General features: G+C 35.8%; 1 protein-coding gene across 6 annotated transcripts in view; it reads left to right on the forward strand.

Annotated features, from left to right (window-relative positions):
* The window catches only part of NCOA1 (nuclear receptor coactivator 1), a 211595-nt gene that overhangs the window by 56650 nt on the left and 127059 nt on the right, over window positions 1–27886 (forward strand). The window lies entirely within an intron of this gene.

Below are 27886 nucleotides of genomic sequence, written 5' to 3' on the forward strand. Positions count from 1 at the left end.
ATTACTTTTTTAGTTTCTACTGTAAGCACAGATTTTTCTTGAAATTGAGACAATTGAGAGAAAAAAAGCCAGAAATTAAAACCTTAGACAAAGACGTCTTTTCATCTATTAATACATTTACTGGTGTTCCTAGTACTCTTCATTCTTTTGAGTAGATCTACATTTGGATCTGATACTCATGTAGATCCAGATTTTGGATATAATACTCTTTTCTTTCTCTTTAAAGAACACTTCTTTAAAACAGGTGCACATCTTGTAATGGATTTTTCTCAACCTTTGTCTAAAAACATTTCCACATTCATTTGGAAATATATTTTAACTGGGTGTAGAATTTTAGGCTGGCAATTTTTTTTTCTTCTGGTACTTGGCAATGTCACTCCATTGACTTCTCATTTGTATGGTTTCTGATGAGAAGTGTATGTTTTTCTGTACATAATGAGTCTTTTTCCTCAACTCCATCAGCTTTTAACATTTTTTTCTTAATCATTGGTTTTCAACAATTTAATTATGATATTTCTAAGTGTGGTTTTCTTTGTTTATCCTTCTTTTATTTTGTTGAGCCTTTTGGATCTGTGGGTTTTATGGTTTGAGAGAATTTTGCCCAATATTTCTCCAAATATTTTTTCTATCATCTTCTTCCCTCTAGTTTTTGGATCCTGATTATTTGATATATTGCTACAAATTATTGCTGGTTTCTCCTTCCTTCCTTCCTTCCTTCCTTCCTCCCTCCCTCCCTCCCTCCCTCCCTCCCTTCCTTCCTTCTTTCCTTCTCTTTTTCTGTATTTTTTCCCTTTGTGCTTCATTTTGAATATTTTTTATTGCTCTGTTTTCAGATTAGTTGTCCAGTTTGCTATTAATCCTATCCAGTGTATTTTTCATTTCAGACATTGTGTTTTTCATTTATAAAAGTTCAATTTGGGCCTTAGAAAAATCTTTCACTTCTCACTTCTGCCATCTCTTTCTCTGCCTTCTTGAGCATGTTGAGCATAGTTATAGAGCTCTTTTAACATCTTTGTCTGCCAAGTTCTGTATTTCTGTTGGTTCTGTGTCTGTTTTTATTGATCTGTTATTCTCTTGGGTAGAGGGCATATTTTCCTTTTAATTTATATGCTTTGTAAATTTTCATTGAATGTCAGACATTGTGAATTTTATGTAGTTTGGGATTGGATTTTGTAATGTTCCTTTAAATAATGTTGGTCTAAGTTTTGGCATACAGTTAAACATTTTGAAATCACTTTGATTTTTTTTTTTTTTTTGAGGCTTGCTTTGTTTTAAGGAAGCTTTGGTACTGTGGGTCCAAAGCAGCCCTTTTCCCTAGAGCTAATTTAGAGTTGGTACCTTTTGATGACTTTACTTAATGGCTCATGTATTATGAGGTCTTTCTGTTCTACTTGGTGGGAATACAAATTATTCCTACCCTTGTATGAGTTTCAGTTTCAACTCTTTGGCCTATTTTTTTTTTTTTTTGAAGTACAGTCAGTTATAATGTGTCCATTTTTGGTGTACAGCACAGTGTCCCAATCATGCATATACATACATATATTCATTTTCATATTCTTTTTCATTGAAGATTATTACAAGATATTGAACATAGTTCCCTGTGCTATACAGAAGAAACTTCTTGAAAAATCTATTTTTATATATAGTGGCTAACATTTGCAAATCTCAAACTCCCAGATTTATCCTTTCCCACACCTTTACATGGTAATCATAAGATTATTTACTATATCTGCAAGTATGTTTCTGTTTTATAGATGAGTTCATGGTGTCCTTTTTTTTCTTTTTTTCTTTTTTTTTAGACTCCACATATAGAGTGATATCATATGGTAATTTTTTTCTCTTTCTGGCTTACTTAGAATGATGATCTCTAGGTCCATCTATGTTGCTACAAATGGCATTATTTTATTCTTTTTATGGCTGAGTAATATTCCATTGCATAAATATACGACAACTTTTTTATCCAGTCATTTGTCAGTGAACATATACGTTGTTTCCATGTCTTGGCTATTGTATATAGTGCTGCTATGAACATTGGGGTGCATGTATCTTTTTGCCTTAGAGTTCCCTCTGGATATATACCCAGGAGTGGGATTGCTGGATCATATGGTAAGCCTATTATTAGTTTTTTGAGGAATCTCCATTCTATTTTCCATAATGGCTGCACCAAACTACATTCCCACCAGCAGTGTAGGAGGGTTCCCTTTTATCCACACCCTCTCTAGCATTTATTGTTCATGGACTTTTGAATGATTGGCCTATTTGTTTTTCATTGGTCCTTTCCCCAACCTTAGGTAGTTTCCTCTCACAGATGACAGTACCTGCCAAAGGCTTAAAGGGAGGCTCCTGCAGATTTCCAGAGCTCTGTGATGCAGGTCCCTTCTCTCTGGTGTGCTTTAACACACATTCTGGCTGACACAAATGTCAGTCTGTCTCCTCAACTCAGACAACTGAGAGTGCCAGGCTCTGTTGAACTCCTCCCTCTCTAAGCTTCATTCTGAAAACTGCTTCAGAGGTGTGAGGTGAGGCAATTGTAGGGCTTACCTCATTTTCTCTCCCTTTTCTCAGAGATCCCACTCCTACTTTGACGTTGTCCAATATTTGAAAGCTGTTGCTTAATCTGCTTTATCCACTTTCCTGGTTGTATAAGCTAGAAGGATTATTCAGATCTGTGTTTCTGCATCATGGCTGTTTGTGGAAATACTTGATTATCTTCTTCTTCTTTTCTGTGGGTTAAGATGTGGGCCTAAGTAAAAGAAGCTGAGAAACCATTTGGCATGTTCAAAGTGTTTCAGGTATTAGGCTTACCTGTAACTGAAGCAGAGGAGTCCCTAGTTGCCTGTGGTCCAAACACTTTGATAATAATAAACAGGCAGTTTGGTCTGGTGCATCCCTTCTCGCTTTCATTCTCTGGAATCTGTTGCAGTGATAGGGTGGTTGATCCAGGCTTATGGTATTCTGAATCTTGGTTAGGTACTACATAGTTTTAATAAGTTCTAATATTCTTTCAACTGAATTAAGACCTGTTTTTATTCACTTTTTCTTAGCTATTTCTATTTGCTGTTATTCACCTTTACTTTTACCAGGTTTTTTGGTTATGTTATTTGCTAGTTAGTTATTTAGCTCATTGTTATTTTTCACTGGGTTGTATTTACTTCATCATGTGTTTTTCTGCATCACAGTAACCTTTAGGATCTTGGAAGGGTTTGATCTTTATGCATTATATCTTTGGTTTTGTTCCTACTTCCCTGTTCTTGCTTTCCTTTACTCAGAAATTAATGAGCAGATAGCTGAATAACAGTCTGTATCATAACTGAATTGTGATATCTACTATTGATTTAATGTATTTTCAAAAAAGAAGAAACACTATTTTAAAAGTCCTTAGAAATTAACTGACAGAAGCATACATTTATCCATACAATTTCTATACCATCCTCTTTGGATTCATAATAAAAGAATGAGTCTAATCCTTTTTCACATTCTGACATACTGATTTTCCTCACCTTTGCTTGCTTTTTTACACATTATGATTGTCAGTATAGTTTTGAGTCACATGAGAAATGTTTGGAATTTAACTGCTTTTCTTTTTTGGCTAAACTCATAGTTTCAGTTTTTCTGTAGATAAACTGTGAATTAAATAAATTCATTTCTGAGTCAGCTGGAAACTTTTGACAGATATCCAGCACTTGGGTGATAATACTTTGTGAAATGTAAATTGGTCACACCAGTGTCTCCCAGCTCTGATAATTCTGTGATCTATTTTGAGGGACTGGGCAATTTCTCTTGCCTTTAATTGCTCTTTCTTGTCTTGCAACAGTTTTTGCATCACAATAGCTTTTTATTTCAGTACTTTATCATCGTTCAGTCTTTCTCAAAACATTTTCAAGTAACAGACTTTCAAATTGAGCTTAAAATTCACTGTATGTGAGTTTACCAGTGCAGTTAACTCAACTGTGGTCATAGTTGGATAAACAGATACCTTCACTAGAAGGGTATTTCCCGTAGGTTAACACATGGGCAAGCTGTGACATACATCACAACTTTGTCTTTTGCTTGGCTACTGGTACGTTTTTTGAACATTAATTCTGATACTTCTCCTAGTTTCAGAAACCTAAAAATATTATTTTAAGAAAAATAGGCATCTTTAGAATTGAGAAAATATGGTTTAGGAATTTAGTATACAGTAAGCCGGCATAAAGTCTGTCAAGTAGTAGAATTATTTTATAAGTTTTGAAGTGATCAGGTAGTAGTTAGAAGAATTAGTGTTGAACCTATCCATATGCAAATGTATGGTTAACATTTTAAGAACTGAAAAAGCAGTGAAACGATGCAAAGAATAGTAGCCTAAGGTAAAAAGACTAATAAACCGACTAAAAAGTTAAGTAAATATGTATGAAGAAATCCAGCACAAAATTAAAAAGAGAAATAACAAAATGGAAAATATTCACAATTATGATCTTAAATACTATCTAAAATAACTGAGTATTTAAAAAATATTTACAACACTAAGATTCCACTAAGTACATTGATAAAGTCATGTCCATGAGGTCATAAGGGGACACAGAGAAAACAAACTTAAGGAAAAGAGTTCAACTTTCTGGGTAATTAAAATAATAGTGAAAAATCTTTTTGTACTTATTGAATAACTTTAATAAAGTGGTCCATAGGGAATCAAGTACTCAAGCATTTCTTTTGGAATTGGTACAGCTCATTTGAAGTGTAATTTGGTAGTGTATATCTTAAAAGCCATAAAAATATCTATGGCCATTGATTTAATAGTCCTTCTCTTGGAATTAGCCCTAAATAAATAATTCAAGGAATAAAAAGGCTATATTAGAACTATATTCACAGTATTATTTATTTGGTAACAGTAGGAACTGAAAACAACCTAATTGGCCAAAAGTGGGAAATTTGATGTATTATGATAAATTAATACCCAAATATTTCATATCCATTACATATAAATGTAAGCACTCTGACAACAGGGACTGTATCTTTTTTGTTCTCTGCTCTGACACCAGTGCCTAGAATAGCTTGGCTTATTGTGGGTACTCAACAGTTGTTATTACTATTGAAATGAACAAATCAATGGAATAATGTTAAATTGAAATGTACACACAGAGAACTTATTCTCAGGTACCCTAATGAGTAAGGAAGATAGGGAACAAGTTGGTTGATGAGGAGTTTTTTGGAGAAGTTTGAAATGGAGTTTGAAAGTTCAGTAGGATATGGATTCTTCTGAGATCCTTGAATTGGAAAAGGTACTACAGTCAGTCTAAGGAAAGGCTTGACAATAGGAATTGCTGGAGGGTAAGGTCAATAAAAATGTTATGACATGACTTAAATGTGGCATTAAAAAAATGCAAACGAAATTATTTATAAAACAGAAACAGACTCACAGACCTAGAAAATAAACTTATGGTTACCAAAGGGGAAAGGAAGGAGGATAAATTAGGAGTAGAGGATTAACAGATGCACACTACTATATATAAAAGATAAACGACAAGGGTTTACTGTATAGCACAGGGAACTACACTCAATATCTTGTAATAACCTATAATAGAAAAGAATCTGAAAAAGAATATGTCTATATATATATGCATAACTGAATTGCTTTGCTCTACACCTGAAACTTAACACAATATTGCAAATCAACTATACTTCAATAGAAGAAATTCAGCTGAGAGTGATAATTGTAAGTATGCTTATAGAGTGAATATTAGTTAAGACCAAGATGAAAATTATAAATCTTCGGTTTCAGTCAAATGGTTATTGGATTAAAGAATATTAATCCAGTATTGCATGTGAAGTGGGAGGACGGAGTTTGAAGAAAATGTGGAAATGTTGTAATTATATTGTTGACAACTGGTCAGGTGAAATTAGGGACATATGTGTTTTTAACTTTCTAAGAGCAGCTCCCTTTTATCTTTTCACACATTTTAGTTTTCATACAAGTTTTCAGGAGTATATTATATATAAATGTAATGAATTTCCTGTAATATATTATTGCTATAAGAAGATCTATTAGGGAAAACTCATGAAGTTGCCATTTTTTGAAGGCAAAATGTTAGACTGTTGGCAATTTCATGTGGTTGAACCTAGTATTTTTTTCCCAGATTGATTACATTTTGTCTATAAGTTCTTGATTTTTAATGAAGAGAAGGGTATATTTTATAGTTAATTTTCTAGGAGATATTTCTTGGTTCTGTTTCTGTACGAAAGTAAAAACAGATTCATTGATTTGCAAAGAGATAGCAAGAATATGAATTAATGTTCTTTTTTAAAAGTAAATTTTACCCACAGAGGTAATTCTTCTTTTAAAAATGCTAACAAGATCAGTAAAACTAAAATCTATCTTGAGTATTTCTGTAGTCCTGGTTCTTTCCCATTTTCTCTGGAGTTAAACGTTTGGTGTCTTATCTTTTCAGATATTTTCAATCCATTTATATTTATGTATATACATACATATATCTACACATATACACTGATTTATATACACATATATACATGTATACACACATTTGTAGGAAATATATAGTATTGTGTGGATTATTTTTTAAAATTGAACATTTATGTAGTTTGGCAGTATGATTTTTTTCACTCTACAACGTGTTTTGATCTGTGTTTTGTTGTTTTCCAGTTTCTGCATTGTATTTTGTACTGTGGCTGTACCAGTGTTATTTGGGCCCTCAAAGTTCTTACTACGGATTGTTTATAATTTTTTAAAACTACAAGCAGTGAAGTCAAGAGTATCCTGTATGTACTTCATGCACCTGCATGAGAGTTCCTTTTAAGATAAGGAGAAGTAGAATTGCTGAATCATGTGGTATACGTACTTTAAAATGTTCTGTTAGGGAAAATTTCAAAAATATGCCGAAGTAGTCAAAAAATAGGCTAATGAATTTCTACTTGCCTTCAACAGTTATCAGTCCTTGGTCAGTCTTGTTTTATCTGTACTCTCAGTCACTTTCTCCCCTTTCATATTTTGAAACAAATCCAGATGATACGTCATTTGATCTGTAAATATTTTGTATGTTTCCGGAAAAGGTAAAACTTTCTTCCTCTTTTTTTTTTTTTTTTTAAGAAAAACAATCAGAATACCATTATCAGACTTTAATATTCTTTAAAATTTTTAAATATTTAAATATTATTTAAACAATATTTAATATTAATAATACCTAATATTAAGTATTATTCAGTGTTCAAATTTTAAATTGTTTTCATGTCAGAAACATTTTCTCCCCCTTCTTTCTTTTTTTTTTTTTTTTTTTTTTTTTTTTTAACCTGTTTGAATTAGGATCCAAATAAGGTTTGAGAAAGAGACCAGGTCTTAATATGATTGGAAACTGGTTTCAAATTAGCTTAATTTCTGATTGGAGTAGCTTCTATTGCCACCAGAAACTAAAGAAATCTTCTTATGGAAAAGATAATCTCACTCACAACCTCTACAGTTTTTATTATGCAATATCTGACATTCAGTCTCTAGATTCCAGTCATGCCAAGAGTCACAAACAAGAGAAAATCAGATATAGAAACACAAATGATAAGGTGTAGACTTCAGTGCCACTTGCTTCATCCCTCTTTTGTTTTAGATGAGAAATCTGACATTTGAATTGTTTTTCCCTTATAGATAAAGCATCATTTCTCTTGATGTTTTTGTTACATTTTCTTTTTCTTTAGTTTTTAGAAGTTTAACTATGAACTGTCTTGGCATGAATTGCTTTGGTCTTGTTCTACTTAGGTTTCACTTAGCTTCTGGAATCTGTAAATTTATGTGTTTTGCCAAGCTTGAGAAGTTATCAGCTTTTATTTCTTAAAGCACTTTTTCAACCTTACTCTCTTTGTTCTCTCTTTTTGGGACTCTGATGATGTGGAAGATAGGTTTTTTGTTATAGTCCCACAGGTCCCCAGACTCAGTTTATTTGTTTTTAGTGCTTTCTCTCTGTTGTTCAGATTGGGTAGTTTCTATTGTTCTGTCTTCCAGTTCAGTGATTCTTCCCTCTGTCCTCTGCATTCTACTGTAGTTCTCATCCACTGAGTCTTTTATTTCAGTTATTGTATTTTTCAGTTCTGAAATTTGCATTTGGTTCTTTTATATATACATTTTTTCTTTGCTGAGACTCATTATTTTTTGTTTGTTTGTTTCAAGTATGTGTGTAATTGCTCCTTGAGACATTTTTATAATGGTTGCTTAAAAATCCTTTTTGGGTAATCTTAATATCTCTATCATCTTGGTATTGGCATCTGTGGATTGTCTTGTTTCATTCAGTTTGAAATATTCCTTGTTATGATGAGTGATTTTTATTTGATACCTGGACATTTTGGATATTATGTTCTGAGACTGGATCTTATTTAAACATTCTGATTTAGCTGACTTCTGGCACTGCTCCAACATGGGAAGGAGAAGAGTGCTCTGCCACATAACTCCCCAGTGGGGATTCCTCACTCTACCTCTGTTGACTTTCCAGTTGGTGGGAGACTTTCCAGCTGGTCGGTGATAGGAGTTCTGCCCTCAACCAACTTTTCCCAGGCTGGGAGGGGCAGTGCTTCAGTACTCCTCCCTACATGGCCTCCACAGAGGAGGGCCTTTTTACTGTTGGGCAGTGGTGAAAGGCCCAACTCTACTAGGCCTCTTCTGACACCAGCCTATAGCAGGGAGGGCGAAGTGCAGCTTCTTACTGCCAGGTGGACATCCAAGCTCTCCATGTGGTCTTCACTGACACTCTGCAGAGGGAAGTCTCATTTTCCCCTGGTGGGGACCAACTTGCAACTGACCTTTTCTGACACCACTGTGGTAGGGAGTGAGGGGTGCCTTGTTACATCTTGGCAAAGGTGGAAGTGTAGGCTCTCCACTTAACCTTTGCTAGTTTTGTATTGTGATGTTCCCCTGGGTACAACAGCTTTTTTTTTAAGATTATTCCTTTTCTGAACTTTTGACTCAAGAGAACAGGATTTTATTTGTTCATTTTGGTTTGGGGGGCCTGGGCCTGTAGGTATTTATAGATTGCCAGCTTTTTCAATTCCAAGTCTAAGATATATAGGGCACAAAAGAAAACTCATAGAATTCACCACTATGTTTTCCTTGGATCTGGAGGTCCCTACCTGATCTGCCTTTAGTGTCTTCTTAAGTTTGTTGTATATGTTGTCCAGGGCTTTTAGTTTTACTTAGAAGAATAGGGGAAAATATATCTATCCCACCTTCCCAGAGGTGGAAGTCCTCAAGTACTTTAAATTCTTTTTTTTTTTAAATTAAAAAAAATTTTTTTCAGACTGGGGTGGTAACTAGGTTGTTTGTTTGTTTGTTTGTTTATTTAATGGAGGTACTGGGGATTGAACCCAGGACCTTGTGCATACTAAGCATGCACTCTACCACTGAGCAGTACCGTTCCCCCTTAAATTCTTAATTGTTAAGTTTTCATTATAATTAAAACTACTTTTAGTCTATTTGCTATATGCTTGATTGGGTAGAATTTTATCACTGTGGCTCACTTTTAGGGCTTCAGAAAAATTTTAAATGAAAGTATGACTCATCATCTAGAAATAGAAGTTTGAGAATTAATCTTTTAGTCTTAATTATTTTAGAGAAAGAAATAATTTTCTATATTCCATTTTATTAAAAATATATACATAAAATCTCTAGTTTTTGTTTGCTTCAAGAGAGTATCCCAAGGTAGCTTATATATTAATTATGTACATCTTAATGAGTTAAGAATAATACTTTAAATATATTAAATTTACTTACTGCCACCTCTCCCCTCATTTTCTAAAGTAGATTGCCTTCATTTTATGTGATTAATCCAAATAGATAGACTGTCATGTTGTTTTCCTAATTCTAGGTTCTCACAGCTATGTTAGAGAATAAGTTAACATGCTAAGAAATCACTAAGTACTGTTATGAGGGGTTTAGAAATAAATGTAATAAGTTTAATATCATTTTAAATACTACCTAGATTTTTGTAGTGAATTCCTGTTTTGGGCCTATTACATGCCAGGCATCAAGCTGGAAGAATATCATCACTTTGATTTTGCTCTTTGCCTGTAGTGCTTTTCAGTTTTCTTTTGGATCAGGAATCCCTTATAGGGTCTGCTTAAAGCTGTAGTCTCTTTCCAAACATTCACAGATGTTTAGAGAGTTTGAGGACCTTCTGAAATCCCCCAGAGTTCACAGGCCTTGGGTCAGCCGTCTGCTCTGTAGTTTTTAAGACATTTTTACATGCTTTATTATTGTCTTAAATATCACAGCAACCCTGAGAATTAGTGAGTTGTATTCATATTTTACGGTGAAGAAACTGCTGCTCAGAGTGGTGTGTGACTTATCTGGTATCAGGTGACTGTCAGATGGGAGTCTGAAATTGAAGACTTTCCTAAATTGTTAACAATTCCTTAGAGGGCATCAGCATTTTCTAAGGTTCTTGATACCTGTGTCAGATTGCTTCCTAATAAGGTTGTGTCACCTTTTCCTCACTCTCGGCACATGTGCATGCCTTTTCACCACATTATCACATTGAGCTTTCCCCCACCCCAGTGTTTGCTAAATTGATGTATACAAAATGATATGTAATTTGTTTCTTTCTTTGTATTTAAGGTCCTCTAGCCACTTATCTATCGGTCTTACCAGTTTTTATATCATTATGTATAAATGTTTAATATACTAAGAATATTAATTTTGTCATGTTTTTTACAATTACTTTTACCCTTTTTATTTGCCTTTTAATTTTATATTTCTTTTCGACATACAGAAGTTTTGAAGTAAGTATTCAGATTTCCTCTAATTAGTGTTTCCTCTAATTTTTTCTTTTCTTTTTTAGTGTAGAAATATCCAAAGATTTGATGTGCTTAAGTGAATGGAGACACACACTTTTCTTATTTTAAAAACATAATGGGAATCTAAAAGATTAAGAAAAGGAGTATTATTTAAGTTGCAGTTACTTGACTTTTTGTCATATATTTATTGCTTGTTGGTCTTTCATTGTCTTTAAATATTTTTTTGTTTAATGTTTTGGAATTTTTATAAATGCTATTATATAGAAATTTAACTTTTTTCTTCTAAAATAGGTAATTTGTTCTGATAGCATTTATTGAATGTTCTACTGTTTGAAGTCTACCTTTATCATATATAAGATTCCCACATATACGTATTTATATAATGTTCCTTTGATCTCATTCCTTATCACTATATAATTTTCATACTGTTTTAATGTTATATTATTTAATGTAGCTTTTAAGTTTTCTCTTACTAGACTTTCAAAAATGTTTGTCTTGCCTTTTTTATGTTGTTAATTCTTGCAGATTAACTGGAATATTTCAGTTAAAAATAAGGGTACAAAGGATTTTTATTAGAATTGCATCGGGTTAAAGATTCATTTGAGGGGGAAAATTGTTATCTCTTTATTATTACCTTTATGGTTGATCAGTGGTGTTATATCATTGTTCAGTTCCTCCAACCTTTGCTGTACTTCTTTGTGTTTCTTCTATGCATATGCACCTTAGTGGGATCTTCTCTAACTTTGTACTCTTGGGGACTTTCCTTATGCTCTCTGGCTCCCAGGAGTCTTTGCCTGGACTTCTCACTAGAAAGCTGGGGTTTCTTTCCGTCAGAGCCTTAGTGGGCTTCCCCTTTACTGTTGCATAGATATATACCCTACTGAGGCCCTCCTGATTGAAGCAGTCAGGGAAAAAAGAGAAATACATAGTGAGGATGCCCGCCACCCCCATACTCTATTCTGCTCTGGCTCCTTTTTCTAGTTCCTTAGGATGGAGGGGCTGGTTTTCTCTTAGGCTTTTAGGTGTCCTGCCTCAGTAGTATAGCTTTGTAACTTGGACTGACTTCAGAGTGGGGTCAGCAGAGGAAAAAAAGAAAAGGAATGAGAGCCCCCACCCCTCAACACATAGTTTCCAGCTCACAGATGCCCCTTTTACTCCAGTGAGAAAGAGGGGATTTCTCTTGGAGTTTTTGCTGTGTGTGCCTGCTGCATAATTTTGGGACTCTGCCCATCCTCATGTCAAAGTGGTAAAGAAAGAAAGAATTTTTTAAAAAGAGTAAACTCACTGCCATATTGATTGTTCAGGTTTTTACTTTCCTCACCAGTATGCCTACCACTGTTTGCTTTTCAGAATTCTTAGATAGCTGCTTTTAGGATTCTCTCTAGAGTTTTTACTAGTTGTAATCAGCAGGAGAGATGTAATGGGCTTACTCATCTTGGCTTTCACTAAAAGTCAAGTTATTTCATTCTGAAAATAATTTCACTTTCTAAAAGTTCTTTCTTGTTCCTTGATTACTGCATTTTATGAAGGGATTTTTCACATTTTATGGATATACTGGCCTCTTGAATCTCTCTGAAGATACCAATTAAAGTTTAAGAACATCTTACTTCTTTTAGTTGCCTTCCTCTCTTTTCTGTGGGTCATTGTGCCCCTGCTTTTTCACCTTAGTGCCTCTCTTAGTTTTTATTAAGTAGCTGGTGATTCTTGGCTGTTCTTTATAACATTTTCAAATGAGGCTCTAAATGAGTGATTGTCCAACTTGAATATATGTGACAATCCTTTGGGAACCGATTTTAAATGCATTAGCATAGCTCACAAAAATCTGATTCAGTAAGGCCGGGGTGGGGCACCCAAACACTTCAGGTGATGCTGGTAACATCTTGGTAACTGGTCTAATTCTGCAAAGGTCAATATTCTTTACAAAGCATTGTCTTCCCCACTGAATGTCATCACTGACCATGGACTCTGCAGATTGGTTTCCCACTTGCTATGGTAAATGGGAAGTGAAGTTCCCTTTATCTTTGCATTTGCAAAGACAAAGCTAACAAGCTGGAACCTGTCCCTCCCTTGGTTTCTGCTCTAGGAAAGGAATTTATCTGCAGGTAGAGTTCTGATTAATTCTGAGTTGTCTTCCCTCAATCTCCAATCTATTGAGATTGTCCCTAACTGCTATTATCGTCATCTCAAAGTTCACACGGTAAGCCCTCTGACAAAGACTTTAGACCCATATTAAATGCTGTGACCAGCATTTACTGTTTACCATCAGATTTGTTCTGGTATCTTTGGTGCTTTTTTACTCAGTTGTTCTGTGGCCTGCCTGCACCCCCAGGCCCTCCTGACCTGAGGTGTTTCAGAAGGAGAAGAGGTAGATGAATGGGCTCAGTCTGCCGTCTTAAACTAGAAGTCCATTGTTACTTCTAAAGTGATGATGGTTTCTAGTATGCCAAAAAAAGAAGTTCTTTTGAATTCTCACATAAATAAACATCATAAAATCTGTAGCAGGTTCACAGCTTACTCATACTTACTCAGATGTGCAAAGAAAATGTAACTTCTTTATTTTTCTATAGTTCATCTCTTCCTTTTTTTTTTTTTTTTTAATGGAGGTACTGGGAATTGAATCCAGGACTTCGTGCGTGCTAAGCATGTACCCTACCACTGAACAATTTCCCTCCCCCCTCATTTCTTCTTTTTAATGAACCCTGGTCACTGGGTAACTGAAGGAAGTTTTCCAGTCTTACTGCAGTCTGGTAAACTAATTCTTATCTAGTAATTTAAACTGATCTTTTAGGATATTTTAGTCTGTTTGGATACCAGGCATTCAAGTATCATCTCTTCTCTCACACCTTCCCACAATGGAATCAAGACTTATGGGTGCTTGTGTAACCTTGTAGTGGTGGAAGAATACCAGGACCCCCTCAGTCCATGTGCTGTCTTCCCTGGTTTCTCATTGGTCTCTCCTTTAAAGTAACTGGTTGGGCTACTCCCAGGAATTGTGACTACTGTGGTGCTACCAGAACTCTCCTTGGATGATCTTCAGATGTCTACAGCTGAAGTTTACAACTGCTGTTACTTGAGATCTGTTCTCTTGGTTCCCAGGACGTATTGGCCATCTTCCCAGGTGTCACAGATAACATAAGGTCTGGCTGGGGCTTCCCGTTGGCTCCTTAACCAGGAGATCTCTTTCCCAGGCCTCTGTAATGGAGCTACTTTGACCCTATCACAGTGACCATTTCTGGCAAACTCACCATCCAGCATGTGAAGTTACCTTTCCTATATACTACTCTAGAGCACATAGGTATTTCCCAGTGCCTTCCATGGCACACAGGAGAAAAGGGAGGCTCCAGAGCCCATCTCAGTCCCTTCCTCAATCTGATTGTGCTTCTGTGCATATGTTTTGGTGTGATTAATCTCCAGCTTATACTAGGTATCTGTGAGGGGAGGTAAAAGCTTGGTGTAGGCAGGGAGGAGGGGTGTGTGTGTGTGTGTGTCTGTGTGTATTGAGGGGATGAGGGATGCTGCTGAAAGGCAGTCACTTTGCACTGTCTCAGCACGAAGCAGAGCAGAAGCCATTCTGACTTCTAGGTTTCCTCACTCCTTCAAACATTCCTTTCCTTTTGCAGCCTCTACCTGGAGAGGGTAATGGGAGTACTGGTCTAATTACTTGCTTCTCCTATCTCTGTCTCACTTCTTTGTCCTACAGTCCTCTGACCAGAATCAGGAATTTGAGGCTTCAGTTTACACTGTCTCTAGGTTTTATCCTCCTTCTACGCTAGGTATGGCAGGCATTATGTTCTGGCTGTCATGAGCAGAAGGGTTATCTGTTCTACAAAGTGGGAGAAACTGTAATCTGAGTCTTTCCAGCTTGTTCAGAAAATATTGGTGTTAAAAATTTCCTTCTTTGGGAAAACCAGACTATCAAGACTATTATCTTACTGTAAAAGACTTTCTTTAATTCAGAAAATAAAAATGAAATATTTCTCTTTTTATCTAAACTTCTCCAAAGAAATGGATGTTACCCATAGAATGTTGGAAAGATAGCAGAAGGAAATGCAAGTGGGAAAAGCATATTAATAAGTGTTTTCATGATCATTAGGGTGTATCTACTCTCATTACTCTTCCAAAATTACTTTGTTTTTCTTATACATTTGCTCTTTTATCCTTTTATTTGTAGTATAGATTCTTACATGATTATGTTTCTAAAACATATTTTAGTTTTTATTTGATTTATATTAAACCTATAATTTTTGGATCAGTTTGTATCTTAATAATAGTTTTCCCAAGCAGGAAGATAGTCTGTGTCTCTATTTTTTTCCTTATCTTTTAAAAATATTTATCCATAAGATCTTGTAAAATTTTGAAATGTGGCTTTAAAATACAGGTCTCATATTCCTTTTTACATGACCCCCCCCCCCCTTTTTGGATTGTGTATGTGTGTATCAGAGCAAAATCCAGTTTGCAAATCTGTTTCTTCTGTCTTGTCGCTGTTTCCTGTGTGGTGTTCCCACTGTACTTTGTTTATTTGTCTTTTCTAGAATTCCTTATATTTGTGTTTACTTGAGTGGATCAGGGCAAAGGCAAGGGCTCAGGTATTGCTTAGCTTTATTTGCCTTAGTGCTTAACAAACTCCTGCTCGTAATAGGTGTGGGGGAATAGCAGTTCCTGTACACCTTTCCTGATTTATTTTTCTCCATAGTACTTACTATATTCTTACATACTATATTGTTTACTTCTTGGTTTTATTTATCATGTCTCCTCCCACTAAATTATAAGTGCCACAAAGGCAGGATTTTTAACTGTAGTTTGCTTACTACTGCATTTCTAACACCTAGAAGAATACCTGGCACAAAGGTGACCAGTGATTATTTGTGGAACAATTAATTAATGAATTGTTCAAATTTAGATAATTGCCTAAATTCTGCCATACAATCTGTAAAATATGATAGGTATAAACTGCTGGTGTATAAAAAGTTTAAGTAATATAATTATAAATCTGATTGAGAGTTTAAAAGCCAGGACGACCTTAATATCATCTAATTATGTCGCATTTTGTGAAATGACCAAGAGGTGAAATGACTTGATTTAAACATGGAGTCAGTTAATTGTAGAAATAGAATGAGAATTTAGAACTCTTGAGCAAAATTTAATAATTAATAGTGGCATTTGGATATGTGGTAGGCAGGGCGTGTGACTGTGGGTAAGAAAAAGCACAGGCTCTGGAATTAGATAGATCCAGGCAAGTTACCTGCTCCCCCACGCATCCGTTTCCTCCTCTGAGAACCGGGAATAATTCTACCTCCCTTTAGGTTGTTCTAAGACATGGCTGAAACAAAGCATGTTAACTTAAGAATGACACTGCCCAGCGCTTAGTGAAGGCTCAAGAAAGGCAGCTCTCATTATTACTATTTAGAATATTTTTTATCGGTAGCTTGTGGATCTGAAAGATCTTTAGATTTTGCTGGGATTTTAATCCCTGCAGTATGCCAAACTCCCAGGTTCTCTGGATTGATGGGTCTTCTCTTTCTCTGGCCTAGAGAACACTCTTCTCTGACATCCTTTGCCTATTTGACACCTACTTATCTTTCAGGTCTCTTCTTACTTCTTCTATTTTTTAACTTTTATTTTGAGAATTTCTAAACATATACCAAAGTAGAGAGTACACTGAATCATTATGTATCCATTACCCACCATCAATAGCTATCAGCATTAAGTCTTTATATATGTCTAAAAAGCTTTTCTTTTTTTTCTTTTTATTATGTAAATTTTTATTCTTTTTTTTAAACTTTTTTTGTTGATTTATAATCATTTTACAATGTTGTGTTAAATTCCAGTGTAGAGCACAATTTTTCAGTTACATATGAACATATATATATTCATTGTCACATTTTTTTCTCTGTGAGCTAACATAAGATCTTGTGTATATTTCCCTGTGCTATACAGTATAATCTTGTTTATCTATTCTACAATTTTGAAATCCTGTCTATCCCTTCCCACCCTCCGCCCCCTTGGCAACCACAAGTTTGTATTCTATGTCTATGAGTCTGTTTTTGTTTTGTATTTATGCTTTGTTTGTTTGTTTGTTTTTTAGATTCCACATATGAGCGATCTCATATGGTATTTTTCTTTCTCTTTCTGGCTTACTTCACTTAGAATGACATTCTCCAGGAGCATCCATGTTGCTGCAAATGGCGTTATGTTGTCGGTTTTTATGGCTGGGTAGTATTCCATTGTATAAAATATACCACATCTTCTTTATCCAGTTATCTGTTGATGGACATTTAGGCTGTCTCCATGTCTTGGCTATTGTAAATAGTGCTGCTATGAACATCGGGGTGCAGGTGTCATCCTGAAGTAGGGTTCCTTCTGGATATATGCCCAGGAGTGGGATTCCTGGGTCATATGGTAAGTCTGTTCCTAGTCTTTTGAGGAATCTCCATACTGTTTTCCACAGTGGCTGCGCCAAACTGCATTCCCACCAGCAGTGAAGGAGGGTTCCCCTTTCTCCATAGCCTCTCCAGCATTTGCCATTTGTAGATTTTTGAATGATGGCCATTCTGACTGGTGTGAGGTGATACCTCATTGTAGTTTTGATTTGCGTTTCTCTGATAATTAGTGATATGGAGCATTTTTTCATGTGCCTATTGATCATTTGTATGTCTTCCTTGGAGAATTGCTTGGTTAGGTCTTTTGCCATTTTTGGATTGGCTTGTTTGGTTGTTTCTTATTAAGTCGTATGAGCTGCTTATATATTCTGGAGATCAAGCCTTTGTCAGTTTCATTTGCAAAAATTTTCTCCCATTCCGTAGGTTGTCTTTTTGTTTTACTTATGGTTTCCTTTGCTGTGCAGAAGCTTGTAAGTCTCATTGGGTCCCATTTGTTTATTCTTGCTCTTATTTCTATTGCTTGAGTAGACTGTTCTAGGAGAACATTTTTGAGATGTATGTCAGATAATGTTTTGCCTATATTTTCTTCTAGGAGGTTTATTGTATCTTGTCTTATGTTTAAGTCTTTGATCCATTTTGAGTTTATTTTTGTGTATGGTGTAAGGGAGTGTTCTAGCTTCATAGCTTTACATGCTGCTGTCCAGTTTTCCCAACACCATTTGCTAAAGAGACTGTCTTTATTCCATTGTATATTCTTGCCTCCTTTGTCGAAAATTAGTTTACCAAAAGTTTGTGGGTTCATTTCTGGGCTCTCTATTCTGTTCCATTGGTCTATATGTCTGTTTTTGTACCAGTACCATGCTGTCTTGATGACTGTAGCTCTATAGTATTGCCTGAAGTCTGGGAGAGTTATTCCTCCAGCCTCTTTCTTTCTCTTCAGTAATGCTTTGGCAATTCTAGGTCTTTGATGGTTCCATATAAATTTTATTATGATTTGTTCTAGTTCTGTGAAATGTGTCCTGGGTAATTTGATAGGGATTGCATTAAATCTGTAGATTGCCTTGGGCAGTGTGACCATTTTAACAATATTGATTCTTCCAATCCAAGAGCATGGGATATCTTTCCATTTTTTAAAGTCTTCTTGAATTTCCTTCATCAATGGTTTATAGTTTTCTGCATATAATTCTTTCACCTCCTTGGTTAGATTTATTCCCAGGTATTTTATTGCTTTGGGTGCTATTTTAAAGGGGATTGTTTCTTTACTTTCTTTTTCTGTTGATTCATCATTAGTGTAAAGAAATGCAACTGATTTTTGAACGTTAATCTTGTAACCTGCTACCTTGCTGAATTCTTCCATCAGCTCTAGTAGTTTTTGTGTGGACCTTTTAGGGTTTTCTATATATAGTAACATGTCGTTGGCATATAGTGACACTTTTACCTCTTCTTTTCCAATTTGGATCCCTTTTATTTCTTTCTCTTGCCTGATTGCTGTGGGTAGGACTTCCAAGACTATGTTGAATAGGAGTGGTGATAGTGGGCATCCTTGTCTTGTCCCAGATTTTAGTGGGAAGCTTTTGAATTTTTCACTGTTGAGTACTATGCTGGCTGTAGGTTTGTTACATATAGCTTTTATTATGTTGAGGTATGTTCCCTATATACCCACTTTGGTGAGAGTTTTTATCATAAATGGGTGCTGAATTTTATCAAATGCTTTTTCTGCATCTATTGAGATGATCATGTGGTTTTTGTCCTTTCTCTTGTTGATGTGATGTATTACATTGATTCATTTGCATATGTGGAACCACCCTTGTGTCCCTGGGATGAACCCCACTTGATCATGATGTATAATCTTTTTTATGTGTTGTTGGATTCTATTTGCTAATATTTTGGTGAGGATTTTGGCGTCTATGTTCATCAGTGATACTGGCCTATAATTCTCTTTTTTGGTAGTGTCTTTGCCTGGTTTTGGTATCAGGGTGATGGTGGCTTCATAGAATGAGTTTGGGAGTATTCCCTCCTTTTCAGTCTTCTGGAAGAGTTTGAGAAGGACTGGTATGAGTTCTTCTTTGTATGTTTGGTAGAATTCCCCAGTGAAGCCGTCCAGTCCTGGACTTTTATTTGTAGGGAGGTTTTTTTTATTGCTATTTTGATTTCATTTCTAGTGATCAGTTTGTTCAAGTGGTCAGTTTCTTCTTGATTCAGTCTTGGTGGACTGTATGTTTCCAGAAACTTGTCCATCTCCTCTAGGTTATCCAGTTTGGTTCCATATAGTTTTTCATAATATTCTCATATGATATTCTGTATTTCTATTTTATTTGTTGTAATTTCTCCATTTTCCTTCCTTATTTTGCTAATTTGTGCTCTTTTTTCTTCTTTGTGAGTTTGGCCAGAGGTTTGTTGATTTTATTTACTTTTTCAAAAAACCAGCTTTTGATTTGATTGATTTTTTTCTATGGCTTTTTTAATCTCTATTTTATATATTTCCTCCCTGATTTTTATAATTTCCTTCCACTGCCTTTTGGGGTTTTTTGTTCTTCTTTTTCTAGTTCTTTTAGTTGGTGGGTTCATTTGCTTATTTGAGATTGTTCTTTATTGAGGAAAGCCTGTATCGCTATAAACTTCCCTCTTAGCACTGCCTTTGCTGTGTCCCATAAATTTTGTCTGGTTGTGCTTTCATTTTCATTTGTCTCAAGGTATTTTTTAATTTCAGCTTTGATTTCCTCATTGACCCATTGGTTTTTTAATAGCATATTGTTTAATCTCCATGCTTTCCTTTTTTTCTCCTTTGTTTCTCTGTTGTTGATTTCTAGTTTCATGGCATTGTGGTCAGTAAAGATGCATGAGATAATTTCTATCTTCTTAAAATTGTTGAGGTTTCTTTTGTGCCCAAGTACATGATCAATCCTAGAAAATGTTCCATGTGCACTTGAAAAGAATGTATATCCTATTTTTGGGGGGTGTAATGCTCTGAAAATATCCACCAAATCTAACTTTTCTGTTGTATTATTTAGTTTCTCTGTTGCCTTATTTATTTTCTGTCTGGAAGATCTGTCTAGTGATGTTAATGCAGTATTAAAATCTCCAACTATGATTGTATTCCCATCAATATCCCCCTTTATCTCTGTTAGTAATTGTTCTATGTACTTAGGTGCTCCTATATTGGGTGCATATATATTAACGAGTGTAATATCCTCATCTTGTATCACTCCTTCAATCATTATAAAGTGTCCTTCTTTATCTTTCTTTATGGCCTTTGTTTTAAAGTCTATTTTGTCTGAAATCAGTACTGCAACACCTGCTTTTTTGGCTTTTCCATTTGCATGAATATCCTTTTCCATCCTTTCACTCTCAATCTATATGTGTCCTTCTCCCTAAAGTGGGTCTTGTTCTCTTGTATGCAGCATGTTGAAAGTTCTTGCTTTATTATCCAATCTGCCACTCTGTGTCTTTTGACTGGAGCATTTAGTCCATTAACATTTACAGTAATTAATGATAGATGTGTGTTTATTGCCATTTTGAACTTATCTTTGCAGTTGATTTGGTATTTCCTCTTTGTTCCTTTCTTCTTCCTTTTGTGGTTTGGTAATTTTCCTTTATATTATCATGGATTTTATTTAGTTTTTGTGACTCCCTTGTAAGTGTTTGGCTTGTGGTTGCCCTTTTCTGTGAGTCTGTTAGCCCATTACTATATCTTGAACCCATCCTACTGAAAACAAAAAATTTAAAAAAGAAAGAAAAAAATTTCTCTATATTTTCTTGCTTCCCTCTCCATGCTTAATGATTTAGATGTCTTCTTTTACAATTTCGTGTTTATTTTATTTGTAATTCATGAGTTATCACCTTTCTAGTTATGAGTTTCTCATTTCTGTAGCATCCTGCTGCTTTTCTATTTAGAGTAGACCTTTCAGTATTTCTTTTAGCATGGGTTTAGTGTTGCTAAACTCTTAGTTTTTGCTTGTCTTTGAAATTCTTTCTCTCTCCTTCTAAAGGATAGCCTTGCTGGATAAAGTATCCTAGGCTGCATCTTTTTTTTCATTCAAGACTTTGAATATATCTTGCCACTCCCTTCTGGCCTGTAGTGTTTGTGTAGAGAAATCAGCTGAGAGCCTTATGGGGTTTCCCTTGTAACTCACTCTTTGCTTTTCTCTTGCTGCCTTTAGGACCATTTCTTTATCCTTGACTGGCCATCTTGATTATGATATGTCTTGGTGTGCGTCTGTTTGGATTCTTCCTGTTTGGGACCCTTGGAACTTCCTGTACTTGGATATCTGATTCCTTCTTTAAGTTTGGAAAGTTTTCAGTCATGATTTCTTCAAAAACCTTTTCAATCCCCTTTGATCTTTCTTTCCCTTCTGGGACCCCTATTATGCGAAGATTGGCACGCTTTATATTATCCCATAGGTCCCTTATGTTGCTTTCATTTGTTTTTATTTGTTTATCTTGCAGTTGTTCTGATTGGGTGCTTTCTGTTGTCCTGTCTTCTAGGTCACTGATTTGTTCCTCTGCATTATCTAGTGTGCTTTACACAGCCTTTAGATCTGTTCTCACTCAGCAAATGAGTTTACTAATTCTACTTGGTTCTTCTTTATAGCTTTGATTTCATTTTTGACATATTTTATATCTCTAAACACTATCTCTTTTAGTTCCTTCAATACTTTGATCACTCCTTTTTTGAAATCTTGATCTAGTAGGCTATCGATGTCTATTTCATTGATCGTTCTTTCAGGGGATTTCTCTTGTTCTTTTAACTGGGAATGGTTTCTCTGCTTCTTCATCTTGCTCATATCTCTCTGGCACTGTGGCTTATGGAATATCAGTTATCTATTGTGGTCCTTAAAGGAGTTTATTTATTTACCTGTCTAATGCCTATGTAGGAATAAAACTTAAAAAAAGGAGAGACAGAGAAAGAGAATTTTAAAAGACGGGAGAAAAAAAGGTTTGAAAACAGTGTATAATCAATTATAGAAGCGCAACTTGAATCAGGCTAGCATTTGAGTTGAGATGTCTTTTTTTAAAAAACCCTTTAAAAAAAAAAGGAAAAAAGATCAAAAAACGATATTTGAAACCTATTTATAATCAATAACAGGAGATCAAAACCGAAAGAAATGAAAATGAAATCAGGTGGATTTTTAGAAAAATAATATAACTACTTTAAAAGAAAAATTTGAAAGGAATTATAACTAGAAGCATATATAATTGTTTAGAAAGAAAAATTTAAAAAGGAATTAATACTAGAAGCATATACAATTGTTTAGAAAGTAGAAATTAAAAAGGTAATAAAAAATAGAACAGATAAAAAAGGATATGATAGAATTTTGAAAAGGGGGAGAAAAAAAGATTTGAAAACAGTGTATAATGTATAATTGAAGAGCAAGTTGAAGCAGAATAGCAATCAGGTTGAGACGTCTCTTAAAAACCTTTAAAAGAGGAGAAAAGAGGAAAAAAGATATTTGAAACCTGTGTATAATCAATAACAGGAGATCAAAACCAAGAGAGAGAAAAATGACGACGTGGATATTTAAAAATAATACTATTTTAAAAGAAAAATTTTAAAGGGATTAAAATTGGGAGGATATATAATTGTTTAAAAAGTAAAAATTAAAAAGGTAATAGAAAATACAACAGGTAAAAACAGATTAAAAAAAGGGGGGGGGGGTGTTTTCCTGGAGACTGTATGCTCTTAATGAGAAGTCTTTGTCTTTGCCCTGTTTCGCGAATTCAGCTTGCTGTTTCCAGAGGCCCTCCATTGGCGCCCTCATCTGTGCTGCTCCCAGTGCCTGCCGGCAAGCAGATCGTACCCCCTCCCAGCACAGGGTTTCTGCCGGAAAGGCGGGGGGGCCACCCGCCCTCTCTTGGAGTTGGTTGCACCGCAGCTCTGTGCCGCTGCGCGCTCCACTTCGGGGCGGGGGGCTACCCGCCATCTCCCTGAGCCGGTAGCTCCGCAGCTCAGCGCTGCCCTGTGCTCCGCCCCGGGTGGGCACTCCGCAGGTGACCCCTGGAAGACCGCGGAACAGCCCTGCCCCTGCTCCGTGTCCAAACTCAGCTCCTTGTTTGTCCTGGCAGTGCGAACTTTGCGAGGCACCAGGGCAGAAGGATCCTACCTGACTTGTGCTGCAAAGAAGTCACTGTCTGGCCTTTGAGGCTGTGGAGCCCCTAGGCGCAGATTCAGGTTTCGTCCCTGCCCCCACCTGGGTGCCAAGCACCGGAGGATACGGCGGCTGCACCTGAGCCCCACCTCTCCTCCCCGAAAACGTTCCGTGGGTTTTCAGAGATGGGGTATGCACTCTTCCCCCCAGGGCACATCAGCTGTGCTGTTTTATGGAGGACCCAGGTTGTTCTGCCCTGTGCACCCACTCATCCACGTTGCACAGCACCCTGCAGTCCCCCAGGGCTGCCTCAGTGCAGCCGTCCCCATCCTCCTCCCAGCAGCCTGTCCTGGCCCCCAGTACCCAGCGCAGGTCTCAGGCTGTGTGTCGCAGGGACCCTCTGTGCCCATTTAACTTAGTTCTGTTGATCAAGGGCTACTCCATACAGATCCGAGCCTCAGAAGCTCCCCTTCCGTCCCGCTGGCCTCTCCGTTGGAGGGTGGAGACCCAGCGAAGGAGCGCCAGTCCTCATTTGCCGCTCCCTCCCTGTGGGACTGGTCCCGCACTGTTTTGCCTTTTTGTCTTTCTTCTTTTCCTTTCTCCTACCAGATTTTTGGCGTCTTTGTCTTTTGAAGAGGACAATGTTCTGTTGGAGTTCCGCAGGTGCTCTGGTTGGCTGATTGGGTCAGTGGATGTGAGTCTTGGTGTATCTGTGGTAGAGGGTGAGCTACGAGTGTCCTTCTACTCTGCCATCTTGGTGTCCTCTAAAAATCTTTTCTTGATATCCCAATAAATAGCATTTAGATTTTTTTACCTTCCTAGCACATTAACACAATTTGCAATTGTGTGTTTAATGTCTCTCTTCCCATTAGATTGTAAGCTCCATAAAGGCATGAGTTGTATCTATTTTCTTTATTGTGATGTATCCAGTATCTTACACAGTGCCTAGAACGTGATAGGCACTGCATAGGTATGAATTATTTAATAACTGAGAAGGTTATTAAGTAACTGAAAGGCTACTAAGGAATTTGAACATCTCATGAAAACGTTTTGACTAACAGAGGTTGAGAATAATTACTTGGGTAGCTTTATATTAAAACTGTAGGTACTGTCTTAGGTTCAGATTCATATACGTCTAAGGAACCTTGTGCTTTTAATTTTTTTTCCCCCAAGTAAACTACTCTGCTAGAAAGGAAATTCACTGACTTCCTGGCAAGGATATTAGTTGAGTTTGTAAGATACTGTTCATTGTAAATGACTAAATTCGCTTTTGGAGACCACCCTTGGATAAGATAAAATGATCCAGTGACTACTAGACTTGTGGAGCTGAGAACTCAAGCACCTCAGTGACAGTCTTGAGGCTCTTGCCCAGCCAGCAGCCTGTCTCTTGTTACTATATGTAGCTTCATTTGGTGAAAATCAGGAAAACTGTTTTTCTCCTCAAATTGCTATCCCCTCCTACTTTTTTTTTGTACTGTTTTGAAGCAGTAACCATGGTTACTAGTAGAGGCTCTTTGGAGCTTTAAAAACATCAGTCAGTTTCATAGCTGGAGGCAGAGTGATCTAGATAAAAGCATAAGAATAAAGCTTTATTGTGTTTTTTTCCCCTGTTAGAACTGAGTTCTTTCATTAGGGAGCACTTTGCATAAAGTGAAACGTTCTTTGTTCCCACTAGAGTAGACAATATTTTCATTTAAATTAACAGTAAGTTAGCACCTGGCTCCTTTTTAGAGTCAGGAAAGGAGGTAATGCTACTGCTCACCTGTGCACCTGAATCTAACCTCTTTGTCTGCCTTCCTTCTCTATTTCTTTACCGTCTTCCCTGGGCCATTAATGAGTGATAGTAATACTGACATTTGAGGCTCAGATGGATAAGGTTGTGAAGTTGCTGCTTTGGATTAGTGGGGGTGGTGGGGAAAGGAATGAAGGTGTACTAAAATCTTGATACAGGGTACCAGGAACATATTTGCCAAGGTCAAGAAGAATCAAAGGCCAGCTCTTGTCATGGGGCCAGAATAAGTGATTTCTAGAAGTAAATCTTGAGGGATGACACTGTTGAGAATGAAAAGGAAATCTATATTTAGTAAGCATCTAATGTGTATTGAATACTTGCATGGATACTTTTTACTGTATCATGCTCTCTTTTATACTAGGCTGTGAAAGGACTCTGAACAATTTTCAAATAGTTGGTTTATACCATCTTGTTTCTTGGTGTTATCAAGACCAGGAGTTGGCACACTACAGCCTATGGGCCAAATCCTGCCCATAGTCTGTTTTTTGATAAAGCTTTATTAGAACAAACCCACCATGCTCATTTGTTTATGTATAATATGTGGCTGCCTTTGCACTTCAAAGGCAGAGTTGAGTAGTTGCCACAGAGATTGGCTAGCTTTTAAAACCTGAAATATTTACTATCTGGTTCTTTGCTGAAAAGTTTGCCAACCCCAGATCTAGATGGACTGATCAGTTCATCTTAATCCAGATATGGGAATCGTTATATCGGGAGGAAAGACACTCTTAGGTTGTACTCCCATGGACGTTAGAATAGTGACAGCATGAAAGGAGGGTGCTGGGGATTTGGATGAAAGTAGTGGGCTTTCTGGGCCTGTTAAATCATTAAGTGCAAAACTAAATTGTGAAAGGAAACTTTAAATGTAAACAATTTTTTTGCACATTTCTCTGCTATTTTCTATTCCTATATACATACCTGTGTCTATAGTCTCAAATGGACTTAACTCTAATTCTGCTACTCATTCATGTATTTCATAAATGTAGACTTCCTAAGTGTTTTAATTGGAAATGACCTTGGAAATCATCTCCAATATCCTTATTTTACAGATAGCAAAAACTGAGTTCCTAAGACATTGTTCTATACCTGATGTCACAAAAGCAGGTTAGTGACAAATCTTGGAAGTAAAACCCCAATTTTTTGAACTGATTTCCTGCTATCAGGCATAGAGGCATTTACATATGAAATCTATAAGGCTCTATAGGACCTCCCCCAATATATCTGCAGCTCTAAGTAGGACTTTTTAGAAATCTAAAGAAACAAGTGAAAAGGAGAGAAGCATTAAATCTAGATTCTTTTTTTAAAAAATTGAAGTATAGTTATAATGTATCAATTTCTGGTTGAATATAGATTCTAATTTAACTCTGCTACTGATTAATTTGTAATTTTTAGTAAGTGAATCATTCTTTGATAAACAGAAGTAAGAATCTAGAAGATAAATTAGGCTTATAAGAATGACAGTAGACTAAGTTCCAGATATTTGCTTCATTTCCTGGTAAATGAACAATTATTCAAGTAAACAGTGGTATATTCACAATCCCTGAGTAATTTGTAAGTGAAACATTGGAGAATATAGAATTTCATGTGACTGTAAGTAGGATATATACATGTGTTTAAATGTTTTTCTCTTTTGAGCTTTACGAAATTTGTGATTTATAATAAGGTTTAATTTATGACTTTATAACTTAATGAAAAAAACTTCCTTAAGAAAATTAGATATTGTTTAACTAAAAATACAAAAAAGGTATACATCAGAAATTGTAGCCATTTTACTTTTATATTCCTGGTAGGGATATTGCCATCATAATTGGGACAGAGCCATTTTTCCCCTTAAATCCAGTACTAGAAAGACCTCTCCCGTTATTGCATCAGAAAATAATCATAGAATTTCTTTTTGCTGGTTCTCCAGGGACCCATTTTGAACAATAGAAATCCTAAGAGAAGCTTGCACAAAAATTCTATGTTGAACTACTGTGTGAGCAGATATTAGTATCCTTTTGGCTTATTCTGAGGATGATTTATAAAATCTTAACACCAGTATTATTTGCCTGGATTTAATTAGTCTCTAGAGAATTGTAAAACTGTTCCTTCTTTCCCTCCATGTGATAGGTCAGGCGCCTCTACTTTCTTTCCCTTTACATTGGAAAACTATTTAATTTTCTTAGTAATACAAATAATGAGCAATTTTATGTTGCAGTTTAATAGACTTAATCTTAATTATAAATTAAGATGTGATTAGACTGTGTTCAACTCTTAAAATACATGATTGCTATTTAATCTTTCAGAAATTTAAGCCATATAGCAATTAAATATTTTGCATTTAGTTTATATTTTTATTGAAGTCCTGTCTCCAAATGGGCTGTCTAAATAAAAAGAATCACAAGAACATGTTTGTTTAAATTTGGAATTCTAAGTAAATATTTTCATTATCATTGCTTCATTAGAATTGAGATTGACATATAATCAAAATGGTTTTGGGTATCACTTATCTGGGACTCTGATTTACCAGCATAGTTTAATTACCTGAGCTAGTAGTTTTCAGTTCTTCAAAACTATGTTTCTCTTTGATAATCATAAAAATAGTTGATTCATCTTTACTATTGTTCGAAATTTAGTTTGTTTAAAAAAAATCAAAAGATTTAAGTACAAAGTGCTACTCTGTTTTCAAACTTATTAACATATCCCCAATTTATTGAATTCTATTTAAATTTACAGAATAGAAATTTCTAACATGAGTTCCATGGACCACTTCAGAGGGTCATTAAACTTTCCTGATACTGTATACAAAGTTTTGTCCATGTGGAAATTCTTTTAAGATGAAGCATCCAGCTTTTATTGGAATCTCAAAGCTGTCCATCACCCAAACAATG

Source organism: Camelus ferus, chromosome 15 (assembly GCF_009834535.1).
Source record: "Camelus ferus isolate YT-003-E chromosome 15, BCGSAC_Cfer_1.0, whole genome shotgun sequence".
Taxonomy (NCBI): Eukaryota; Metazoa; Chordata; class Mammalia; order Artiodactyla; family Camelidae; genus Camelus; species Camelus ferus.